Here is a 14,332-nt window from a genome sequence, read left to right on the forward strand (position 1 = left end):
CCAATCATAGGGTTGTGAATTCGGTGGGAGATCGAATCTGCGTGGTATATAACCTGGAGTCCTGATTCGGCACATAAAAGCATTCGTTCAATTTCCACCCAATGTGGCGGATCCCGTATTCCTGGGAGTAAATAGACCATCTGCGATAGGTGTAGTGCCAAGGTGTAATGTTCTACCAAAGGGAGACTCAAACCTCCGTATTCACGTCTGGCAAGTAAAGTGGTTCGGGGCAACCATGGACGCATGGATCCCCAAACAAAAGACCAGATATGGCGATCAATCTCTCGGAGGAGGGACAGGGGTATTCGTAGGGGCAGCATACCTAAAACATATAAGAAACGTGGCAAGGTCACCATTCGCACCGCCTGAACTCTACCCCACATAGAGAAGCCCAGATGGGTCCATTTAGCAAAATCCTGTTTCATATTGCTAATTAAAGGATCCAAGTTGTCCGCCACCATGTTGTCCAAACCTCTGTTGACATCAATGCCCAAATAACGAAGACATGACTGTTTCCATTTAACTTGGAGTCCCTGGACTGAAGCACAAACTGTTACTGGAGACAGTGGTAACGCCTCACTTTTGTCCCAATTGATCTGGTAGCCTGAAAGATGCTCAAACTGCGCCAGAACAGCTCTAAGAGCTGGAAGGGAAGTGGATAAGTCGGTGAGAGTGAGGAGAATATCATCAGCATACAAATAAATGGTGGATCGTCTGCCTGTGACCGGGATGCCGGATATAAGGTTGGAATTGCGTATCAGTGCCGCTAAAGGCTCCATGACAAAAAGAAATAATAACGGGGACAGAGGACAGCCTTGGCGTATTCCCCTACTGACCGAAAAAACATCAGAAAGGAACCTGCCACAGTTTTCTTGGGCTGTTGGGGAGTCGTAGAGAAAACGTACCCGGTTGATAAAATTCGTCCCTAGACCAAAACGGCACAATACTTTGAATAGGTACCACCACTCTATTTGATCAAATGCTTTCTCAGCATCAAGTAAGAGGGCAAGGGCCTCTTCCTGTGAATCCCGGGCAGTCCAAATAGCGTGGAATAATGTGCGAAGGTGATTCTTTGACCAACGGCCCGGAACAAAACCCACTTGGGTATGATGGATTAAAGAAGGGACGAACTTTCGGAGGCGAGATGCCAGAATCCCTGCCAGTATCTTGATATCTCCATTAAGAAGAGATATAGGGTGATAGCTACCGCATAGAAGAGGGTCTTTGCCCAGCTTGGGGAGAACTACTATGGAGGCTTTGTTGTAAAGAGGATGTAATGTACCTGCTTGATCAGCCCCTCAAAATCCCTCATAAAATGCATCTACAGTATCTGCCCCTGTCCATTTATAGAACTTTGACATGAATCCGTCTTCACCGGGTGCCTTATGGTAAGAAAGATTGGACATTGCCTGCTGTATGTCCTCTTTGCTAATGTCACCCTCTAGGAGCGCTCTACCCTCATCTGAAAGACACGGTATGTTTGCCCTATCAAGGAAGGCCTCCAGTCGTCCGATATCTTCAGTTGTTTCCGGTGTAGATAGGGTTCGATAAAAGCAACCGAAGTCCTCCGCAATTGCCTGTGGGTGTGTGATAAACGAACCGTCTGGATTGTATAAAGCTGGAATGGCCAAAGCCGCCTCCCTCTGACAGAGTTGAGCGGCCAGCAGACGACCTGCCTTCTCGCCGTGTTCATAATGACGGCCTTTCAGTCGCTGTAAGGCATATTCCGCTTGCGACGGATAGAGCGAGTTGAGCTCCATTTTAGCTATCTCCAGACGTCGACGAACGGTTGGGATGGGCGTTCGGGTGTATTCCCGGCTGGTCTGAACAATGCAGGTTTCCAGGTCGCTCTGTCGGGCCATCTTTTGGGCATTGGAGTTGGCCGCATCCCTCATAAGCTGCCCTCTAATGGTCGCCTTCGCCACCACCCACAATAGTTGTGGTGAGGAGACAGAACCCCTATTATTCTGGAGATATGTGGCAAGATGAGACCTGAGTTGTTCTTTTTCCTTCGGGGATCGATATCTGGAGTTTGGGAGACGCCAAGGCTTACAACCCGGCGAGGCCATCCCCATCTCCAAAGCTAGAAAAATCGGGGAGTGATCAGACAGTGCGGCCTGAAGAATTTCAGACACACGAACGGACTGTAATAACCAGTGATTAATTAAAAAGTAGTCTAGCCGGGATTGAGTTCCATGTACCGCAGAGACAAAAGCATATTCGCGGTCAGTTGGGTGGCAGAGGCGCCAATGATCCAATAGACCATGGTCTGACAGAACGTCACGGAAAAGGGCCCGGTACGCATTATTACCCGTATCCAGACCGCTGGAGCGATCTAAGATGGCATCTTGCACTAAGTTCCAGTCCCCGCCCAACAAGTATTGGGAGGCCCTAATCTCTGTCAGAGTTCTGTTAAGAGAGAGTAAAAAAGAACATTTGGAGCCAATGGGAATGTAAATGGAACCAACACAAATCGTAGAAGATCCGAGGGTAAGCTTGGCCAATACGTAGTGCCATTCCGGATCGTTCCATGTCTTAAGAAGCCTAAACTGAAGAGATGTACGAATAAGTATTGCAACCCCGCATTTCCTCCCCGAACCCTGCGACTCGCCATGCACATCTGATGATCCACTATAAAGCACCTTGCCCACCCAATCTCTGCAGAGTTTTTCTGACTCAGATGGGGTGAGGTGTGTTTCCTGTAAAAGAGCAATGTCAGTACTTTTTGACCAGAGATAAGAGAGGACCTTCTGACGCTTGATATAATGAATCATACCATGTACGTTCCAAGAGAGAACTGTGAGCGGGGTCGTCAACACCATTATGTAGTAGAGTAGGAGCGCAGTCTTATGAATAGTTGGGGATTTCGCGATCGGCGAGACAATGGGTAAATGTAAGAGCTAGATATAGCGGACCTCCGTGAACTTGTGTTTTGAAATGGGGCAATTAAATAAGGTGAAATGGAAGATGAGGAGGAAACCCCTCGGTCACAAAAAAGTAGGAAAAGAGAAAAGAGCAGAAAGGGGAGGGGAGTGAAAGATAAAACGGGAAACAGAAGGGAAAAGAAAGTAAAGAGAAAAAATAAGGAACCAGAGCTACAAGAGGGAAGAAGGGGTAGCTGCAGTGATCGAGAAATATCTTGTCACTAGAAGTCCTGTTAAACTGCGGGTCGGAACCTGGGAGACCTATGCGCCGGGCGGTCATCGGGGGGAACCGGAAGGGGGACAAGGGAAGCAACATGTTAACTAATATGATTTCAAAGGGGCCTCTCCTGCAGATGAAGTCATGTAGTGGTATAAATTTGAGAAATTAGGGTAGGGAGGAGGAGGAGGTACACTCTGGTCGATCATCCAGACAAGGAGCAATAAAAAGATAACCAGCCACAGTAATAACGAAACATGTAGTCCATGTCATGTACACCAAAGTCAGTAACACTAGCGGGCTAAGCCCCCAGACTTCAAGGGGAGGGCAAGATATAAGTCCCAGAGTTGAGAAAAAAGGACAATTGAAGCAATGTGGCCCAGGGAGCACCCAGAAAGGAGAACACAATCCTAGGAAGGCCCAGCATGAGTACAAAAGGCCCTTACCCTGTGCGTCCGGGCATTCCATCAGGGTAATGGGTGGAAATGAGTGGGACGGGAGGAAAATGGGGATCGCCAGCGTCGGACAGCATGACCCCAATCAACAACCGAAGGTTGAGCACATGACATACGCAGCTTAATCAATACCATGCACAAAACCTATACTAAAAGGAACAAACGTTCAACTAGCTGCATCAAAGAACATATGCAATATTATAGTAGTAAGAGGGTACATCCGTTGTCGCTCCGAGACATGATAGCCAATCCTCAGGGTAGTATGACATTCGCAAGAGAAATGGCCAGATAGGCCAACCAGGAGTAGGGCTAAATCATAACAAATACAGTTAATGCTTGCGGACAAGTTGCCAGCCCCAACCTCCCCCCCCCCCCGGAAAGAGGACAATGACATTAATAGCTTATTTTGGCACTTAGTTGTCTGAGGCATAGGAACTTGTTGCTGAGTAAGAGGTGGGAAGATCTCAGAGCTCCCCTAGGTCCAGCATCAGGGGTGTTCCTCAGGAGTTGGTTTCAAGGGGGAGAGGGACTTATCCCTGCCCTGATCCTGAGTATGATCAATCACAGCTTGGAGGGCGTGGTCGCGACCCTCCGGAGTTTTGGATGAGCGATCGTAGATCCTTCCTCTCTTTTGTTAGACAAGACGCTGTGGTTGAGACAACAAAGAAGAGGCTGCTGGTAGAACCTCGTGGGTGAGATTGTCCAGGTCTGAATGTGTAGCAGTGGTGTCCATAGGGTGAGAAGCCAGGCCGCTCAGGAAGGCGCTGAGGTCCTCTGGTTCAGTGAAATCCCTGGATTTGCCATTGTGAGTGACCCACATGCGTTCTGGCTCAAAGAGACCATATTTAATATCTATGTTTCTGAGTTGGAGATGAAGGGCAAGAAATGCTTTCTGCTTTTCATTTGTTGGTCTGGGGAAATCAGCCACCACCCTGATTTCATGTCCCTCAAGGGAGAATGGTCCTTGGGATTTGGCTGCCAAAATGGTCTGGCGAGCTTGTTCATGCCGCAGGAAGCATACGATGATGGGCCGTGGTTTGTCGGGGTCGCTTTATGGAGAGGACCGATCCTGTGCGCTCTTTGGAACTCTAATGGCGGCAAGTACTCCAAACCTGCAAGCTCGGGCAAGAGATTTTTGAGGAAAGTTTTTACATCGGAGCCCTCTTTGTGTTCCAGAATACTAAAAAGGCATATGTTATCTCTATGGCTCCTATTCTCCAGGTCAGTGACCTTTGCTCGCAGGGATCTCAACTCAGCCTCCTGACCAGGTAAGACCGCTACATGATCTTCCATGATCGTGAGGCGCTGGTCCAAGGTACGCACAGTCTCTCGAACGCCAGCTATGTTTGCCCGAATGGAGGAGGAGGCTACAGTCAATTCAGAGATTCTGGCGTCCATTGTCTCCAGGCGGCGCCCCACCTCAGCAATCTCCTGCAGTATGCAATCTGTCGCCTCCAAAGGAGGGGAAGCAGCGGGTGACGGTGCAGAACCTGGAGAGGTTCCCTGCATTGCTATGGCTTTAGGTTGTGCCAGAGCCTCAGAGAACAGCAGTTGGCTGGAGTGTTTACCAGAAGACTTCCAGCTTGGCATTGCCCAAGGGTATCGGAGTTTCCAAAAATGAAGTACTGTGTAAAGATGTGCGCAGGGCACTTTGCTAGCAATGTGGCCGGTAGGAAGGCTGGTGAGTGTAGTCGACAAGAGGTATCAAACAGACAGGGCAAGTCTGTAATAGGAGATAAGGTCGACGCACAGATCACACTTGTGTATGGGAGGTTCAGAGCACCGGGCTGCGCCCACTTTTCCTCACATTCCTATTTCAATGTTCAGTTTAAGAGATCCCTGGTAACACCGGGACAGGGTCGTTCACCAGTCTAAAGCCAGGACATAGGAGTGGAGGGCAGAGGAGGAACGACTACGTTAAGGAGGCCCGATGGGTCCAATTGATGGGGACCCTGTCACTGTGGCATTGTAAGCAGACCAATGATTCTTGCCCTATAAGATGCTCTCCGAGGGGCCCAGCTACTCCATGAAAATAGTGGTTCCTCACCTGAGCTCCCGAGGCTGGCACAGGCTTTCGTTGAGGAAGCTCCAGGTGGGGCAGAATGATGCTATTCCCTCCCGCACGCTTACTAGTACTGCCCCCCCTCCGAGCATCAGAATAGGCCCTCAATACATATCTGTTAGGGCCAATTGACCCCAGTATGCCATGCTGCACTGGGTGTGTTCGTTGGCACTTGATTTGCGTGTCTCAGGGCGTCCAGGGAGGTCCTTTGGCATATCCTAGCACTACGGCCGTATCTCAGGCTGTCAAAAGTTAGTTTAAATTATTGGCCCGAAAAAGGGGGGGGGGGCATTTACCCTTCAGCTCGCTTCTCCCGGATGCACGCGGTCTACGGGAGGCAGTCCTTACCTCCCGCTCCACCGTTGATGCGTTCCCGTCCGGTAGAAATCGAGGCCGCTGAGCAGCGTGCCTCACGAGGCCGTGCCCGGCTAAACACTACGAGAGGCCGCGGCGGCTGGTGAGTGTCACGGGACTCCTCTTTCCCGTTCCTCGGATCCCGCGTGCCTCCAGGGATCCTTAGGATAGCAGGGGAGGCTCTCTTCTGGCACCGAGCCCCATCCGCAGGCCCCCGATCCTACCCGGCAGACGGGGCTCCGTGCTCAGGCGGCCATTCAGATTGGCTGCCAAAGCACGCCCCGAAAACCTCCCCATTGTTATCCATTCCTTAGTTTTATGAAGAATCCATCATTCTGTATTCAAAATAATCAATTATAGTAATAGGAATGTAATTTTTTTAAACATTATAGCCAGAAAAAGCCTGTGAATAATAGGGAGGGCCAGGCATCTAAACAAGAAACAAGCTTCGTGCCAGGGTGCCTGCTGCCTAGAAGAAATACAATTATGTGCAATTGGTTAATCTGCATATGTAAAAGCCGCCTAAAAACTAGAAACTTTAGTTGATGGAGCCAATGTTGGCCTCAGTGGGACAGGCGTGAAGACAAGTCTGCTTGATACCAGGAAAAAACTGCTCATATGTTTTGCCAGTTAAAATACATATTCAAGTTATGGAAACATTTACTACAAAAATATATTCAAGGTTTACAAATAGCATGAGATAAGTAAATGAGAATGCTTATCTGACTGATAACAGCAAGAAAGAGGAATAGGGAACAAGGAGGGATTCTATGGCAGGACCGGAGGCTTCAGGTTTTGATTTCTCTTTCATTTACTGACAACACAGCAGCCAAAGAAAACATTACAAAACTTTAAACTACAAATCCCATGAACACTGAGTCATCCAATCATGGATCTTCACTGTTAATATAAATAGCATAAACACTACAGTCCTTCTTCTTTCTTTGTTGCTGCAGCAGCCAGTTCAGTGATTTGCTTATATTGTGATGTTGTTGCATGTTAATTTTGATTGTGATGTATCTATGTAATTTTCTACTTTAATGCACGCACTAGCTCCTTAGCTTTGTGCTTTTGTGTCCGTTTTATCTTAATAGGAATCTACGATCCCTTTGTTCTTATCGGCCGGCTTGGAGTGGGAGCAGGGCCGAAGGAGAGACACTCTCCATCTCTCTTCAGAGGACGTAGTCCTCTTTCTATTTCGCACGCGATGCACGCACTTTGAGCTGGATCGGAGTTTCCTTTCCCATTGGCTTATGTCGAGTGAGACACATTTTACACCTTATTTAATCGGCCCAAATATCGCCCGACGGGGCTGCAATAGTACGCAGATGGCCTGGCCCTGGGGGATTAATCAACATCAATATTCATTAATAATTGTATTATTTACAAGCAGGTGGCTCTCTCCACAAACAATTCTTGCTGGCCAAACAGCTTATAGCTGTTTTTCTACAACTTGTTCACCTGCTTCAGGCAAACCCCCCCATGTTAATTTCTCCATACCTCCCAACTAATACTATGGCGTACTACGCCGATGAGGAGGAGTAGTATCAAGAACTGCAAGAAGTGCCTGTAGAGCACCAAATGGAGGAAAGACAGGTGGAGACACTTGGGCATCATGTGCAGGACTCTGTGAATTGGGTCCTGATTCAGGCCTTAAAACCTTTCACCCAACCTTTGGCCAATTTTGGCAGGAGAGAATTTTGGGGAGAAGGCAGTCAGCAACCTCACTTTCAAGCTGGTGAGTCTAGGGAAGTGTCTGGCCTCTCTTTGCAATGTTCTGGAGGTTCTTCCTCAGCCGAAATACTGACACAGATGGCAGCTTTAGTGCTAATATGGGGGTTTCCTGCCACAAGAATCACCACATATTTTTTCCAAGCCCTCATTCTCACAATCAGGCTTGCAAGAGCAATCATCTTCTAAGTCAGAGTCGGATGACTCGCAGACAGATTCGGTTCCACGCAAAAAGTAGCGCAAGTCACGTCATGTTATTCCTGAAGCACCAGCTCCGGCTGGTAAGAATCTCTTATTTTCTCCTGAAGATATAGTCCATCCACGTTCCACCGAGTGGGTTCCCACTGCTGAGGTGGCTCACTACGTGCAGGATAGGCTGCGCAAAAGTTTTGAAAAGGAAGTGCGCAACATCTCATATCTGAATGCCCACTGCCTTCCTGAGTCGGCAAAGTAGCAGATACTCCCGAGTTGGATCCCAGTATGGCGACGTTTCTGAAGAAATTTGCAAAGGGTCCCAAAAAGGGTCTGGATCGCACTTGCCGTGGTTGCCAAGACAAACTGTTAGGTTTGTCAGGTCCATTGATGAAAATCATGGACCTAGCTATCCAATCTAAAGAAATCAACACCCCTTTGGATCCAGAAGTCGTGTTGGAATGGGTGGAGCGAGCTATCTGTCTTTTGGGCAACGCCAACTATGCCATGTCGACGGAACGCAGGTGCTTATTTTTAATACACCTAGATCCCAAATTTGCAGAGTTAGCAAATAACAAGGCTGGTTCCTTAGACAATGGTATGCTGTTTAGCAACAAGTTTGTCAAGGATTTGGGCAAATATGTTGTGACTTTCAGAGCCTTGGATAAAACTCAATCCAATATAAAGAAAGTATTCAACAATGCTCTTTTTGTCCGGGTACTTCAGAGACCGAGCACTAGGCCGAAGATTTCAGGCTTCCAGATTTGCTTCTGAAAGGAGCAGAGGTGGTTCCTCTGATTAACAGACCTTCTACCCAATCATTATAGAGGACGTGGTCGTTCCTCCAGAGGGTATCGTGGAGGTGGTTCCACTCAAGACAGAAGTACCCCAGGTAAGAATTATTCCTTTCTTTGAAGTAATTTTGGGGGGTAGAGTGCAACACTTTCTTCTGGCATGGAGAAGTATTACTCAAGCTCCATGGGTTTTACTAACAGTCCAAGGTTTCTACCTACAGTTTTACGCTTCCCTGGTTCAGAGGGTTCTTCCTCTTCCACTTCTTTTTTCCCTCGCAGACTGCGCAATTATTGAAGAGGAGATTTTTGCACTCATACAGAAAGGGGCGGTGGTACAGACTACGTCTCACCCTCACGGGTTCGTCAGCACAATTTTCTTAGTGCAAAAGAAGGGAGGCGGTTCCCAATTACTTCTAAATCTCAAACATTTAAATTCATGGGCTGTATACCGCCATTTCAAGATGGAGGGAATACACCTTCTCCAAGATATGTTAAAAGACGGAGATTGGATGGTACGATTGGACCTCAAAGATGTGTATCTTTCAATACCAATTTTCACTTCCCACAGACGTTTTCTTCAATTCCAATGGGGATCCCATTGGTTCGAATTCCATGCTCTTCCCTTCAGGCTGTTCTCAGCTCCTTGGTGTTTCACCAAACTTCTTTGACCGGTAGGTAGTCCAATTCTTGAGGAAACAAGGAGTGAGACTTATTATATACCTCAACGACATTCTTATTATGGCTCAGGACAAAGACACGATCCTTTGTCATCTCAACTGGACAATCCAATTGTTACAAGATTTCGGGTTTGTCATCAGTTTGAGAAATCCAGCATGGTGCCATCACAGAATATCGAGTTCTTAGGTTTTCAGATAGACTCTGTCAAAGCCCTGTTACTCTTCCCTTTAAGCAAATGGAATTCGATCAAGAAGTAGTTGAGGAAAGCCTTCGCCTCTCCGACTATATCATTGAGGACGCTGGCACGGGTAGTCGGCCTTCTTGCGTCGTCAATTCAAGCAATTTTTTCAGGGCTGCTGCATTACAGGGCCGTTCAGAGGTTAAAAATCGTACATCTTCCAAAGGGTCTTCAGTATTCAGAGTTGATTCCTCTCTCGGAGGAAGCCAAAATCAAAATATCTTGGTGGCTCTCCCACATGGATGCCTGGAATGGCAGAGCGATTTTTACCTCTAGTGCAGACGTGATAAAAGAGTCGGATGCCAGCCGGTGGGGCTGGGGGGCTTGTTGTGGCTCAGTGGAAACAGGGGGGTCGTTGGTCCCTGGGGTAACAGAACCACCACATAAATGGTCTGGAACTCTTAGCGGGAGCGTTTGCAATAAGATCCCTTTCCCCTCGCAAAGTCCATTATTGCATCCTCCTTCGGATGGACAATGTGTCCACGGTCAGGTACATCAATCGCCTAGGAGGGACCAGATCTCATCTATTAGCAGAGATCGTGAAGGATTTTTGGCATTATTGTCTGCATCACCAGATTTCGGTGATAGCAGAGAACATTGCGGGTTGTTCCAATATGATGGCGGACTGGAATTTGCACTTTCTGTGGGATGGCAGTGACTGGAAGCTCAAACCGCAGATTTTCTATGCTCTTCAACAGCGGTGGGGAATTTGCCAGATAGATTTGTTTGCTTCAACCAAGTCCTGTGTTATTTCAGCTGGAGGCCAGATCCTCAGTTGAAGGGAACGGATGCTTTCCTTCAGCCGTGGCTAGAAGATCTGGTTTATGTGTTTCCTCCCTTCGCTATGATTCCGCGCGCCCTGGCCCAAGTTCAGGGACACCAAGTGGAGGTTATCTTGGTGACTCCGTATTGGAGGGCACAGCCTTGGTTCCCATCTGCGATTACCCTCTTGTGTGACTTTCCAGTGATGTTACCAGTGTGCCAGGATCATCTCAAGGATCCGTCAGGCAGCTCGCATCCTCTGATTCTGCAGGGACTCTTGTCCCTGATGGCTTGGAGACTTTCAGGAGATGTTGGCAAGTGCCTGGAGTTTTGGAATCTGCACTGTTTTTTTTATCCCAGTCTTGGGCTCCCTCCACTCAAAAAAGATATGAGCAAGCCTGGAGGAAGTGGATGTGTTGGTGCAGTACAATGAGTTTGGATCCCGTGGGGTTAGAGATTCATGTCAGAGCCAATTTTCTGTCCGACTTGGCTTCACAAGGATTGGCTTATAGGACAATTAATGATTGTCATTCCGCTCTTTCCGCTGGTCAGCCTCATATTCAGGGTTCACCGGTAGGGGAACACCCTTTGATTTGTAAAATTCTTAGTGGCATTCGTATGGTAAAACCCCCTCAGCCAAAATATACATCTTTATGGGATGTTAATATTGTCCTTCATTTTCTTAGAAGTTGATCTTATAATGAGGAACTGTCTCGTAAGCAACTGTCTGCAAAACTGATGATCTTATTAAGTATACCCTCTTGTAGAAGAGTCTTGGATGTTAAAGCTTTGGACTTATCAGGTAGAGTATTTACTCCTGAAGGGGTATCTTTTTCCATTACAAGACGTACTAAGACTTCATCAAAATGTATTTCTTAACCTTCTTTTCCGCATAACAAGAAACTTTGTGTTGTTCAATGCATAAAAGGTTATGAAGATTGTACATGTGAATTTAGACAGGGTGTTTCTGGTCAATTGTTAATTTCCTTGCAGAAGCCTTTTCGTCCAGTCACTGCAGCAACTTTGGCTCGTTGGGTCAAGTGGTTATTGGCAGAAGCAGGTATAGATGTAAACATATTTGGAGTTCATCCTGTTAGAGGAGCTATGGCTTCTAAAGCTTTTTCAACAGGAGGTAGATTAGAAGATATTATGGCAGCAGCAGACTGGTCAAATGATTCTACTTTCAAAGTATTTTATCACAAACCTATTGTTGATGTTGTATCTGAGTAGTGAACAGACTTTAAACTAGCATAATCCGAAGCCTCTGGTCCTGCCATAGAATTAAAAATGTTCTAGCTATTGTGTCAAGAATTTTAGATTCTATTAAGGACACGGAGGTGAGGATTATCAAACCTGTTGTAAATATATGCTATATATGCTTTGTATATTATGTCTGGTATTCATAGAATATGAATGTTAATAATTAATGAAAGACCCACACAATGCTTATGTGTTTATATTAGTTTTTGCTTGTCTTCTTCTGCAGGGGCGAATAACACTGCTTCTTGAATTCTTCAGTTATGTTGTTGGATCAAGTGGACATTCTGTTCTTGGTTGAAGTAACCGGAAGGAGAAGTTGAGACAGTTTTTCAAGTTTCACAAGAGCTTTCAGAGGACCAGTGCTCTGCAAGTTCTTTATTGGCTCTTAATGTTATTGGTTTTCACAAAGAAAGAGGAAGGATTGTAGTGTTTATGCTATTTATATTAGCAGTATAGAGTCATGATTGGATGACTCAGTGTTCATGGGATTTGTAGTTTAAAGTTTTGTAATGTTTTCATTGGCTGCTGTGTTGTCAGTAAATGAAAGAGAAAGCATAATCCTCGCCTCCCTGTCCTTAATAGAACATAAAATCCTTGAAGGGATAGCTAGAAATGTTTTAATTCTACAAATACATACCATGCTAACACTACAGAACAGGTAAGTGGGAGTTTTTAAAAAAAGGGGGGAATGCAGTTTTTCCCATTAACTTCTTTTGAAACTTAGGTTACGCTTCACTGGTCGGGCCCTTAAAAAACACCTTTCTCAGTCTCGTTAAAGGACTGTCTACATTTAACTTTCTCAATACGGAGTTGTGCGTGTTCAAAATGGAATCGAGAGCTCGGCAACCAGTTAAACCGCAGATGAACTCTGTCTATAGTGGTGGTTATTCCTAAATGGGTTGATTCTAAATTTTGAAAAGTTCTTCAGGAAAAAATGGAAGTCTTATTTATTGCTTGTAAATTAATTGATCATTTGTATTACTCAATAGTTTGACATTTGCAGTGGTATTGTGTACTAACATCTGCATGTTTTGCCTTTCGCCACCGTATTGCAGTTTTAAAAGGTCATTGATATGATTAATCGACTACCCTATGAATGTTCGTACATGACTGCAAATAACGTTCAAACGAGCTGTGTTAACACGGAAATGAGTGGGTTTCCTATTCCAATACGGCTGCGGCTGTACTGATCTAGTAGTTTTTGCAGGAATTGTCCTATGTCTATTTCTACGGATTGAAGCCTTCTACAGCCCTGTCTTCCGTGTCAGGAAGTTAGACCTCTATGTGTTGCCGTACTCTGGACTGCTACATCTTCATTCATTCTTAGGAAACGGGGATTCTGTCTGTCAGTGCTTTCACAGGATTTCCGAACTGGTACAGGCACCGCTCCCTCGCGCACGCCACTTCGGTAACAAAAAGGATAGAGGAAGCCACTGAATCGTCTCCCGAGTCGAAGGAGCGACGGCGCGAAAACTGCGCTGGGCTTGGCCCCCCTCCACTGCCCGGTGGTACGGCCCAGAAGACAGGCAGGGTAATGGCAGAGCTGTGAGTGTGGTGGGGCACTGACAGCAAATGAACTTTCCCTGAGCAGGAACGGCCGGTGGCACCTTCTGAAGGTAAGACGGGGTAGTCCTGGAAATGGCGACTTACAAGTGCGAACTGCTCATGCCACAACACTCTACCTTCCTTTCGTTGCCCGGGGGCCCACCTATCCCAGGAAAGTTGAGTAGACACTGTGACCGGGGTGATCCTGCTCAGGTTGGATTACTTCTGTGGGAGTGTGTGTGCCCCATGCCATTCTGGGCACACTTTGAGCTGTCATCTTTTTCTGTATGAATGAATCTGTCGACTGCGCATACAAAGTGAACAGCGCATAGTCAAGGTATGACTGCAACAGAACACTTACTTGTACAACCATGTGGAGCTTCAACATGGTGAAGAAAGAGAATGTGTTTATGTATAGAGCGATTACCTTTTTTCACTGATGTCTATATTTTAGAAAGTACGATCCGTTGTTTACGTTGATGGAAAAGAGCAAAGGAAAGAGCCGCTTTATAGAAGCTGGGCGGGTATTCAGTGATGTGCCGAAGGAAGGCATGAAATACAAAAATATGTTGGGCCCTTGTGTAAAATAAGATAAACGAAAGCATAGCTTTCTGATGCTAAATAATAAGAACAATAAAATCCAGTTAGCTGTCTTCTCTTTAATATTTCTTTGTATGGAAAATGTGTGATCCCATGATATCGGTTCTTTTAGTAGCGTGGTGTGAAGTAAGCATGTGCCTTTCAAAATGGATTGTAGCCGATAATTTTAGTTGAGCATGCGGCCTGTATCTAAAAATGATGTTAGGATTTGGCTTATTTGTGCACAACAGTCGATGAAAAATAGCACAATTAGGCAGGTAGTGAAAATGTTCCGGGCCTGGCTCTAAAAATGAGAGCAGGGTATATGTTCTGAATGACAATGAGGCGACAAGCCCCAGGGGCACACTCGTCTCTGCCAGGTGATTCATTAACAAGATGACATGGGTAAAACTGATCATTTGGGACCCCCTAGATAACCCTTTTGTGATACAGCTGTCGTGACAATGCTGTAGTCTCACTGAAGCAGAACTGGGTGTACTTCACTGGTGGTGTATATGTTGTGTACCCTTTTTGAATTCTT

The 14,332-nt window shown here is 46.3% G+C and overlaps 1 protein-coding gene across 2 annotated transcripts in view; it reads left to right on the plus strand.

The window, feature by feature from the left end:
- The first annotated feature begins 12,191 nt into the window (after nt 1-12,191).
- CUL2 (cullin 2) overlaps nt 12,192-14,332 on the plus strand; it is a 454,610-nt gene continuing 452,469 nt past the window's right edge. The window contains exon 1 of one of the 2 annotated variants that reach the window (XM_069211221.1): nt 12,192-12,325. The gene's annotated coding sequence lies outside the window, so the exon portion shown is untranslated. Of the gene's footprint in view, nt 12,326-12,956; nt 13,284-14,332 lie in introns of those variants that run through there. The other variant, XM_069211220.1, reaches the window with a different exon arrangement.

Source organism: Pleurodeles waltl, chromosome 10 (genome assembly GCF_031143425.1).
Source record: "Pleurodeles waltl isolate 20211129_DDA chromosome 10, aPleWal1.hap1.20221129, whole genome shotgun sequence".
Taxonomy (NCBI): domain Eukaryota; kingdom Metazoa; phylum Chordata; class Amphibia; order Caudata; family Salamandridae; genus Pleurodeles; species Pleurodeles waltl.